A 12,455-nucleotide genomic window follows, 5' to 3' on the forward strand; every position below is an offset into this window, starting at 1 on the left:
AAGTTATAGGTTTATGAACTTAAAATCCGCTCCAGAAAACGCAACATATTAAACACGGAAAAGCAAAAATTATGTGGTATTTATGTGTACTTTAACCTTTGAAAGGAAGGAAAACAAAAATAGGAACCATAAAAGCAACAACACTAGTAGAAATTCTCAGCACCACAAAAATTAGCATACAAAGGCCGTTTGATAGACATTTAAGCTAAGGAAAAAGTAAACCTGGATTCTTTAGTCAGGGCTCTACTAATGACACTGCAACTCATAGCTCCATTCATTCACCTTAGAGCGTTTTCTTCCATTTCCTAAGAGAGCGATGATCAGGTGACAAAACATTGGGACAATGAACCTGAATAAAAGCATAACTAATTCAGAAGAATGGTATATCGTATTCAAATAAAAGTACTTTACCACTTTAATACCACCAGACAGTCCCAAGTCCTGAACTGAACTTTCTGACAATCAATTTGCATGCACAATGGGGCCATTGGCTGCACTCCCATCAGCAGTTCCCACCCCACCATCCTTTGATGGGATAGTCAAGAATGCTGCTCCCTTAAACATCCATTCACCCCTGTCCAGGCTAAAATAATCTTCAAATAGCTCGCCACATAACAAGCATGCACACTGATTTTCATCTGCAGGAACCATAAGCTCAGCCTTTTCTGTTTTCTTTTCCAACTTGTTCAGAGAACCAGTGGAATCAAATACCAATTGCCCAGGCTTTCCAGCAAGCCAATCATCTGACCTCGCGTACCAGCCCCTCAATGCCCTACCAGAACCTCTTGATTCAGTCTTTGTCATTTCATGCCACTCTAAGTGTCTATCAAGCCGTCCCTGAAGCTTAAGTCGAAGACCACATAAGCTGCAACAATGTGGAAGGTCATCCAACAATCCACTGATCACAGATGAATGAAATTCTCTGATTACCTCTGGCCTGAGTTCTAATCCTATCAAGCTTTCTACTTCAGTTGAGGTGGACTGATGTGGGGGAACTGAACATTTTGAAGCAGGTTCAGCATAGGATACCTCATCCATTGTGGAGGATCCAGGAGCATCAGACGAACTCTGAATGTCCGAACTCTTGTTCATTGATTCACTTGGCCTCTCGATTTCCAGGCTCTTCTGTATTTGGTTGGGCATCTGAAGAGATGGTAGAGATGCAGCATCCTTCTTTGATGCAGATATCAAACCTTTTGCAACTAATGAGCTCAGAAGGTTAGATATTGGATTTGTATCCTTGCTTTCGGCATCAGAAGTTTGCGATGGGGCATTACTAACAAGAGATGAAGGTGGTGGTCCAGGAGGCAGTGGCAACTGTTCTAGTTTTTCCTGGGAACCATTCGGAATAGCTGTTATTGCATCATGGGTTGCATCTGATGAAATTGCAGCATCAATCAAGCCTGGGGTTGTTAAAACAGCTGGAGGACAATTTGGGAGAGGAGGCTGTGAAATTTGCCCAACACCTTGAGAAATCTTAGTTGAAAGGTTGCCAGTAAATGAAGTGCTGGAGAGGATTCCACTCGTCATTACAGCAGCTAATAGACTACTAGTACTTGATAGTTCTGAAGTTTCAATAGCAAGTGGATTAGAACACTCCAATGCACTTCCAAGTGCTGAGGCTGCTTCTACTTTGGAGATCTGAGACAGAAGAGGCTTCTGAGTCTGACCAGAAGTTTCAGCCTGCACGGAGTCTGATCGGGGTGGCTGTGAAAGGTGATGATGACGGCTAGGAAGCAAAGAAATCGGAGCAGAAGTCTGAGGAGAGTCTCTATGAGACCCAACACTCAACTTTCCTGAAAAATGAGATGGTTTTGTATCAGCCCAAGGCAGGGAAAGAGCTTGATGATAATCTGGATCAGCCAATTTCTGTAGCTGTTGATGGGGATGGCATGCAGGAAATGAAGGTGAAGGTGAATGCTGGCGCATAGGAGACTGTTCAGGAGGTGATGCAGTTCCTACGGACTTTAAACACTGCTTTCCAGAAGTACCTGTGGATCCTGATGCCACATTCGCCAAAAACACAAAGCCTGGGGTTCCCAAATGGGATGAGCCCGTTTGAGGTCACATTCCTATCCTGGCCAGGGAAGAACTTGCACCAGTAGGCAATCCACCAAGACTAGCAGAATAGCTCTCAGAACGGCTTGAACTAGTAGCAGGCAAACCATCTGTCCATGCAGTAGAAATCTGATGCCCAAAAGAAGGTTTGTCCTTCTGCTCAGTGGATAATGCATCAGCGGAAGTCTCTCTATCAAACCTAGACCCCACGTCATGAATGCTTTGAGGTCTGTGGAGCTGACTTTCAAAATCCTGGCATTGAAAATGTAAACCTGGTTATAAATTCATTAAGGGAAAAAAATCCTAGAGGAAAGAAATGAAAGAAAACTAGAAAAAAAAAAAAGGGAAATAATCAAACAACCATAATGTTTCTCTTCCAAGTAACAAAGGTTTCAAGTAATGCTTATATTACATTACTGTTCATCCAAGCTTACCATTTTTTCTGAAACATCAGGAGTCCAACAATCTTTCCTCGTGTTATTAGAGAAGTTGGCTGCATCATGTTCAGACAACCTAGAGTGCATCTCCCACATAAACTCCTCCTCCTCAGAGTTTTTCCAGCTGCTCGACAACCCACTGCTATTTCTACCAGAAATATTGTGTGTTCGGTGTAAACGAGGATCAGCATTCACAGTTTTGGATGCTGAGTAATTTTGAGATCCATGCTTAACATTGAAACCATTCCTCTGGCCAGGAATAGTCTCAGTAACACTGCTTGTAGCTCCAAACCAAGGCGCATCAAGCCCCTGATCAGTAATATTCCCCCTGGTTCTTCTAACTTCTATGCCAGGAGTCTGTAAAAGATCAGAACAATAGTCATAATCACCAACAGCAATGATCTTCTTCTCACAAACAGGCTCATTGTACATGTCTATATAAGAACACTGAATGTGCTGATAATTTTAAGATATGGGCAGAAGGGATAAGAGAATAAATAGATTATAAAATACTTTAAAACACTTCACCTACATTCATTTTAACAGATCCATATGACAGTTCAGCTATGCTGTGTGCTCTATCCGGCCTCTCAGACTCCTTTGAGTTGCCCAAAGTCCCAGCCATATCATTGACCATACCTTTTGCCTTCATCACATAAAACAAAATCAAAAGAAAACCCCTTATAGTACGTACATTAAAGATGAAATGAAATCGATGGCTATGAGACGGAAGAAAAAATGGGGCAAGGGCGGCACATTGATACGGATGATCCCAAGAAGGACTAGAAAGAAAAGATATAGAGGGATGCTTTAAATTTTAGATATGAATCTTTAAAGATGCAAGGTGAAAAAAAAAATAGGTTGAGAAAAAAAATTAAAAATGCTTGCATTTTAGAAACATGATCAAACCTCCAACCTCCATAATTGCTTCAGAAATATTCCGAATAAAATCAAATCAATATCATGCCAAAAAAAAAAAAAGAGGATTATGGAATTTACCCTGCTTGATTGTTGAAGACGCTGCTTCTCTAGATACTTTGGGTTTACATGAATGCTTTGTGGTGGACGCTGTGATAGTGTATCCACTCTAGATGTTGTGTTTCCTGAAGACGAACCATTTACCAAAGGAGTGAAGCCAAGTTCCTTTTCGATCACCTGGAGAGTCTGAAGAGGGAATACCCCTTTCCAAGTTCCAAAAAGATGTCGCATACTCTGATGTAAGGGTGGATCAACTTGTCTATATGCTTTGCAAAACACCTAAACCAGCAGTCAAAATGTAAAACACCATTACACTTGCAGCATGAGTATCAAATACATTCTAGATAAACACACAAGTAACAGAAAAAGAAGGTTTCAGCATTTGGAAGAGTTTGATACTCAGGGAACAAAGTAAAAGTGAATATCTTTGCTAAACGATATAATCTTTCCATGGCATAGTCTTCAAACACTTGATAGATGAACACAGAGGTTACACAAAAAGAAGTTTTCAGCATTTGGAAAAGTTTGAGACTCTGAGCACAAAGTTAAAAAGGATATTCGATGAAGGATATAATCTTTTTCATAATATAGTCTTCTGCAATTTCTCAGACAACAAACATAAGCACATTACAAGACATTTTCTTAAATGCCCCTAGAGCAACAATGGAGCCAAAGGAAAAAGAATAAAATCCTAACCTCTGGTAATCTGGCAGCAAAACATTTAATGTATTCTCTCCCAATATTCTTTACAATACTATCTAAAAGATAGAGTGATGGCAGCTTTTGGTCACTGGGAACCTGCAAAGTCATTTTTTATCAGCTCTCAAACCACAAAAGCAACCTTCATTGGACTAATTCTTTGCCAAAATACTAATCACATCCATACTATCATCAATGCTGTAATGAAAAGAAAGACAGTTGAAGGAGGAATGAGGATTGCAAACAGAAAAATAGGATGAACCAAACCTTTCATTCTCCTCATAATGAAAGAAAAAAGTTAAAACTTTCACTAATGAAGATTTTCAGCAGTAAATAAAGTTTCCGAATCCATTCCTGCTATCAGAGTTGACCGCCTTTTACCTCATCAACTTAGGCGTTTAATTTCATTTACCTAAAATCTGACCCCACCTTATCTAGTTATGATTTCAATTTATCCCCTGTTTTTCATGACTTTCTACCAGCTTCCAGCCTTAATAAATGGCTCCATCACAGAAAAAGCATTCTTTCAGATCCAAGCAATCTGAGGCACCATTATATACTTTGTAGACTTGGAAAGCAGATTTTTATCATTTGCCAATGGAAAATCAAAGAGTGCCGGTAACAACAGGGTGCTCAACTTAAGCATTCACAATGGCATTAGCATTTCTAGTTCTATTTACTCATATCGCCAACCAAAAGTGATTTGAGTAGAATAACAAAAAATTGCTAGCAAAAGATGATGACAGGCAAGTAGGAAGGCACTATACTCGCTTCAGAAGGAAAAATGAAATGGAGATGAACAAATATGTGACCAGATAAGGAAATTGATGTGAGAAAACCCAGCTAAAGGGAATAATAGCTTAAAGAGATTCCAAACCAATACAATTCATTAGATATACGTTTCATAACATATGGACTGTTCATATTCCATTTCGACATATGCCTGTAAAGTTTACAATCTCTATAATTCATTGGCCAGCTGTTTAAAAATTCCAGGGCGATTAGAAACATGTATCGCCAACCAAAAGTGATTTGAGTAGAATAACAAAAGATTGCTAGCAAAAGATGATGACAGGCAAGTAGGAAAGCACTATACTCGCTTCAGAAGGACAAATGAAATGGAGATGAACAAATATGTGACCATATAAGGAAATTGATGTGAGAAAACCCAGCTAAAGGGAATAATAGCTTAAAGAGATTCCAAACCAATACAATTCATTAGATATACGTTTCATAACATATGGACTATTCATATTCCATTTCTGACATATGCCTGTAAAGTTTACAATCTCTATAATTCATTGGCCAGCTGTTTACAAATTCCAGGGCGATTAGAAACATATCAGTTCTACGAAAAAATAGAACAGATATCCAATAAAGGAAGATATTTGCAGGCAAAATGGCCTTAGACCGGAATTGCATAGACTACGAAGTCACATCACAACATACCATTCCTGCATTTGTTAATAAAAGGAAAAAAAAAAACACTTGACCAACAATATTGTACTCATATCACCTGTTAAGATAGTATAAAAATTGAACTCAAAAGAACTCTGCGAAACATTTTAACAAACCTATATCGAGACACACATTGATGACAGCAAAACTAAAAAAAAAAATCCATTAATCCCAATTTACACTTACAATCCAAATTATCTTTCCTTTTTTTTCCCACAGTATCGAACTTGCAATTTATTTTCCTGTACAATTCAATTTCAAGAAGAAAGGAAAAGCTTTAACGCATAAGGCACAGCTAAAACTGAGTTCACCTCAAGAATATTAGCGCAGACAGTAGCAGCAATGGCCTTGGCGGCATGAACATTCTCGCCAGCGATTATTGTCAAGTTAGTAATAATTGGTTTCGAGTTAAAAGTAAGCTCAGCTAACGCCGTCTTATACTGGCTAACTAACTCTTGCTGCTGGTGGTGTTGCTGCTGATGTGACACTGGCTGTGGTTCGTAAGCTCCACCGTCGGCAAGGGTCAAATCATTGGTGCCGGAGTCATTGGACCGGAATCTCAAACCAGAGGCGGGACCAACTGGGTTCGCTCGTTGAGAAAAAAGCCGGATATTAGGGTTTGAAGTGAGGTCTTCAGTTAAACGTGGTTTTTTCAAACCAGGTTCTCTTGATCTATCAAATGATCTACGCGGATTCTCCATATAAGCAAATAGAAAACCCTAAATTCCTAAATCGATAATCACTCTTATTTTCATGTACAGTCAAAGTAGCAAATCAAATTACCAAAAAGGGGGAAAATTACAATATTACAATAGCCTAAATCGAATCTCTAAAAAACCTCCAAAACCTTATACAATAAGGGAACAAAATAAAACCCTATGGATTATCATATACAACAAAAAAGAAAAAAAAAAGGAAGAAGACTTCTAATTCTAATTTCATTTCCAATTATAATTCTATCTTCTAAAGATAAAGGAGCAGAGAATTCCGATCAAAAAGAAAATGCAGAGAAATTATTTTTAGAAAGAAGAATTTGAAAGTAGAGGGAGAGAGGCCGGGTGAGATTAAGAAAGAAAGAAGGTTAAAGGGTTTAATTGTAAATATGGAGATTGATTGTTAATATATAGGTTAGTCCAGAAGGTGAGTTGGAGGGTTTAAAATTTGAAACGGATTTTTTTTTTTTAAAGGTAAGGACTTTATTTTATGGCCTTCTTTGGGCCCTGTGAATGATAATTCCAAATCAACCCAACAATTATTTGTAAATAGATCTCACAATAATATCAATATTTACTAATTATTGAGTTTGTATGACATATTAATACTCAGTTAGAAATTTATTAAACATTATTTTATTTATTAACCAATAAAAATTTATTTATAATGAGATTCGAACCAAGTACACGGTGTGTTCTTTTCATTTACCATCTAAACTAAAGCAATATCTTTATTCTTATATGAAATTTTAATAAATATATTTTTATATGTATTTTTATATATTTGTGATTATGTTTCGTTTTACTCACAATTTAGTTTAATTTTTTTCATTTTAATTACGTACATATTTCATGTATTACTATTAATTAGTTCCAAACTGTACATATTATTATTTATTGTATGTTATTTTTAAACACACATTTGTATTCCAAATACGTGATTTTCGTATACATATGCATGTGATAAGATTTCTAGTATTTATTAAATATATTTCACAATATGTAGGGTGAAAAAAGTATTGAATTATTTGCAATTTGTGATGTTAACAAAATTCAAATTTTCCATCAAAGTAAAATATCCGCATGGAAAAACATATACGTTCTAAACATAAATGAAACTTCATGTAGCACCCTATACTCGAATCGATCGTCGAGTATAAGCTATAATATGTTACATTCGTTTCTGGAGCAATTCCGATCAATTACAAATAAATTTCATCATTATTCATTAATTTATAAGTATTAAGAGCGTAAAACATGATATATATTCATTTTCGTGTCATATACGAGCTTATGAAAACTCAATACCATCCCAAGATCAAACTAGGACTAAAATGAAAAGTTTTCAAAGTATGCTAGGTGCGTGTTGAGACTTTTAGGACTTTGTGTTGTGAAATTGAAGACAGTAACCAAGCTTCCTAACTTGAGGATCAAATTGCAAAGGTTTTAAAATAAAACAGGACCGATGTCGCGACCTTAAGCAGGAGACGTCGCAACAAGATAGCCTAACGTTGAGACATTTAATGTGTGAATTCGTGACATCCATAGTAGAATACTAATCCCCTATTTTCCAATGATAACAACTCAACATACATAACGACCATTGGCCTTAAGGCTCCAATTCAACTATTTCAACATTCAAACTTACCTAAAACATAGTTACCCAAGCATCAATATAAATTACGTACATGATTATAAACAAACTCACATATTCACATCTTATATATACACCATTTTTGACCATTTTTAACATTGAGTAAAAGATCCCTAGGTACATCCCATTGATATTGATAAAATGGAAAGGACTATACAAACTTAGGTTGTCGATGCTACCCTCTAGATGTCGACTGCACTTCCCTGGGGCTTTGAGAATATCTGTACCTACACACGAAACAAACAAATTGTTTGTTGAGCAATCGGCTCAGTGGTATATTTATGATTCAAGATACATTTAACATAAGCATTAACATATATGTTTCATATATGTACTGAATATCTAACCAAATCATGTTCCAAAGTGCCAACCATTTTCTGTCATCAATCTATGTGCCTAAGCATACTAAAACATTATCAACCAACCTATCCAACAATGCATATAAATGACTAATTCTAATGTGTTTAACATTTACCAATCATTCAATACATATCAAGAATCAAACACACAATTAGTTAACTTTACCACATGCTATTAACACTATGCTATTCATGTTCCACGGCAATAATCTCTTTTACTTTGATTTTATACCATTCAACTCATTTATGGAGTCTATCGACTCATTCGCATTCATTTCGGTCTCGAGGGCTCATTTTCTTTTATTTTGCTCAATCAGTTGTATGATTTCAGCATTCCACTCACATTTTAGCATAATTTAGTCCAATGACATCAATTGTTATCACATTCATATCGTTTACCAAACTTACATTTTGCAACCCTTATTAACCTGACTCAGGTTCAGACTAATACTCGAATTATCCTACTAACATGCCAAACTGGCACCAAAGTCCATCATCGGATAAACAGAAGTAGGGTAATTAGCACGTAATGTGCATACTGGCGCATGAAGTGCATCATGGCACACGAGGTGCACATATACCTAATGTCTAACTATATCCTACTTAGCCTGACTAAGTAACAAGGTACCAATTTTTAATCCCATTTACACTTTAGTACAATTATCATTTCTCAATCATTTTCACTATCCTAATCCAATGATTAACATATCACATATACCTAATGTCATGCAATACATTTTTACCCAATTCCATAACACATATCATATTTCAAGCTATTCATGTTATTTTACATTTTATTCATTTTAGTCATATTTCCCGTCAATTCACATTCAAGCTTAATCCAAAAGCTCATATTATCACTATATACTCACCTTAAAAATCCCATATACAGATAACATGAAAATACAATTAATTAATAAGTCCTTAAATCATAAATGTACAAACTAGAGTTTTCAGTCACTCATCGATCACTTTCCCTTTTTATTTCCTTCTTGAAGGTTCCACGTCGACCTTAGCTATGTATATTTACAAAACATATCACATAATCAATTTCCAGTGAATTTGCAAACAAATATCAATTCATGCATATTTTACAATTTATTCAATTTAGTCACTGAAATCGAGACTAGCATAACTTTCATTCTAAAGCTTTGACCTTATAATTTCTATTACTACCGAAATTTCATAACAATTTTGCATTTTATTTAATTTGATCCCTAATGCACGAGACTAACAACTAAGCTTTACAATTTAGTCCTTTTCATAAAGTAAGCCTAATTTCTATCAATTTCACACCTAAATCACTCAATTCTCAATAATGAAAACTTACCAAAATTTCACCAATTGATCAAATTGGTCCATAGGTTAGCTTAATCAAGTTCTTATGGTAAAAAATCCATAAAAAGCAAAAAAAAATGGCTAGGGGCTTACTTGAAATTAAGATTGAATGTCAACTTAGTTTGTAAAGCTTTTTTTCAATGGTGGACAGTGAGAAAGTTTGAAGAAGATGATGATTTCCATCTTTTTCTACTAACATTTCCTATATATATTATGATTAATTTTAATTAAGCTTAATTAATTAGCTTAATCGTGATTAATTAAGCTTTAATCTTTAATTAATTTAAACTAATTACTTTTAACATCACATCCCACTATCATCCATTTAGAATTGGTTTATTTTTCATTTTAATCCTTTGGTTAATTGCTATCTAAGTCCCCAAGCCTTATTTTAATTAAAAATTTATAGTGATTTAACTTTTACAATTTAGTCTATAGGCCTTAATTAACCACATTTTTGGTTAAATTGCTTAACTAAATTTCAATTCAACAATATAATAACTTTGTAAATATATCTATTTAATACTTATGAACTCGATTTATGGAAACGAGGTCCCAAAATTATATTTTTTGACACAATTGGAAATCGAGTTGTTACACTTCAAATTTGTTATTTGATAAAAATATTAAGATTTTGGAGAAAAAAAAAGCAAATAAAAACGGAGCAGCTTTCCTCTAAAGAATTAGAACATTTAGAAAGAAGCACGAACAAGATCAAGGCTATGATGGGGATTGTGTTGGATTTGGTGCCCTAAGTGTAACAGCTCAAATTTTAGTGGTGCTGGAAACGGTGGTTTTGGAACCCCGTTCTCCGATGATTGAGCATGTAAATATTATTTATTAATATTTATGAATTAATTATAGTATTATATTGAATTTTGGTTTGACAAATTTGTTAATTGGACAATTAGTTAAGGTATAAGTGTATTGATATTGAAGTCGGTGATGTCAAAAAATGATGTATCGAGATCTGATTTTAGTAAATCAAACTCGTAAATATTTTTATTAAATATTTACGGAGTTATTATATAGGTGAATTAAATTGTTGATAGGTAATTTTATTGAATTAGTGAATAATTAAGGTACAAGGATTAATTTATAAAAACGGTAAAAATCAATCGCTATAGATTTTAAATTGTTAAAAGACTAAAAGGACAATTTAACCAAATTTTTAAATGGTAATTTTACCATTTTTAAAACATAGTGGATGGTGGGTTAAAAGATTGTTAAAAATCTAATTATGTTATTATATGTATAAAGTATAAAAATTAATAAAAACAAACAAATATGAAAGTGGAAGGAAAGAGAAATCCCACTTATTTCTTTCTTCATCTTCTTCTTGAAAAAATCAAGAAAGAAATGAAAAAATTTGAGTTCTTTTAACTTTGAGCCTTTTAACTTTGAGCATTCGACCCTTGCATGGTGAGTATTTTTATATTTGTTTTTCGTGAATTTTATGTTTTTGAGATCGTTATAGCTCGATTTAGCTAGCCCAGGGATTAATTTGTAAAACTTTTAAAGTTTCCAAAATTTGTAATTTTTGAATCTTGAATTTTTTGGTACTAAATTGTTATGTTAGATTTTAAACTTAGAAATGAAAAAGGACTAATTTGTAAAGTGAAAATTATTAGTTTTGAACATAGGGACTAAAGTGTAAATATTTCAAAATTGTTATGAAATTTATGTAATTATAGATATTAGAGGGCTATAGAACGATGAAATTGAGATTGGTTTCAAAATCGAAGCTGAAATTTGAAAGTTATGGCAATTTCGATTTTAGGGACTAAAATGAATAAAATGTAAAACTTTAGGGAGCTTTTGTAAAATGAAATTAAATGTCATATGCATTTATTTTGATGCTATAAAAAAATACATATTAGTCTTCAACATTTCATTTGTTGTTGTTTTTGTCAAATAAGTTCATATGGGACTTACTTTATTAATTCATGTTATGTTTCTATTATATTTTATTACATTTTAGTTCGAATTATTAGGTAAATAATATCTTTTGGCATCAAAAAGACTAAATCGTAAATATGAAATAAATGACTAATATGAATAGATACATGATAATGATTAAATGTGAAATTGATATATGATTGAGTAGTATGTGTATGATGATGTTATAGGGTTAAAAATGCATATGAATTGTTATTTAAAATGTAACACCCCAAACTCGACCTGGACGTTATGGCCGAATCTGGTGATGTCACAAAGATTGAGTTTTGAAAACAGTGTTGTTTCAATAGATCATCCAAGTTTTATAACTATTACTGAAAACGTTATTTAACTAATTCTTTTACCAAAACAATATTTACAACAGAGGTTTTTAAAATCGTTATATTTTGAAAGTCCAGTTTGCACTTTCGGAAAACCTTTGATATCGTAAGACTGTAATTTAAACAGTCCAGAGAGTCCAACAATTACAAAACTCCCAGAAATAATCGAAAATTAAGTAAAACCATTATTTAAAGCTAATTCACAAACTTGTGGTCATTGTGAGACTCTGTCGCACTGATCTGCCTAAGTCTATGGATTACCTGATAAAATAGACAAACATGTGTGAGTTTACATAAACTCAGTGTATAACCCAATAGAATTAAGCATGCAAACATACAGATTGATATACACAATCAGAAGCAGATACAATTTCAGATTTAGAATCAGATCCAGAAGCAGACATGCATAAATCCTGCCCCAATCCTCTACACACCATCTCCGACTATCCCATCACACCATGTGGAGTTAAAAACATCCACTC

The 12,455-nt window shown here is 34.2% G+C and overlaps 1 pseudogene; it reads right to left on the reverse strand.

The window, feature by feature from the left end:
* Positions 1 to 48: 48 nt before the first annotated feature.
* Positions 49 to 6,755, reverse strand: LOC107948124 (polyadenylation and cleavage factor homolog 4-like; annotated as a pseudogene).
* Between the last annotated feature and the right edge of the window lie 5,700 nt (positions 6,756 to 12,455).

Source organism: Gossypium hirsutum, chromosome A04, assembly GCF_007990345.1.
Source record: "Gossypium hirsutum isolate 1008001.06 chromosome A04, Gossypium_hirsutum_v2.1, whole genome shotgun sequence".
NCBI classification, from domain to species: domain Eukaryota; kingdom Viridiplantae; phylum Streptophyta; class Magnoliopsida; order Malvales; family Malvaceae; genus Gossypium; species Gossypium hirsutum.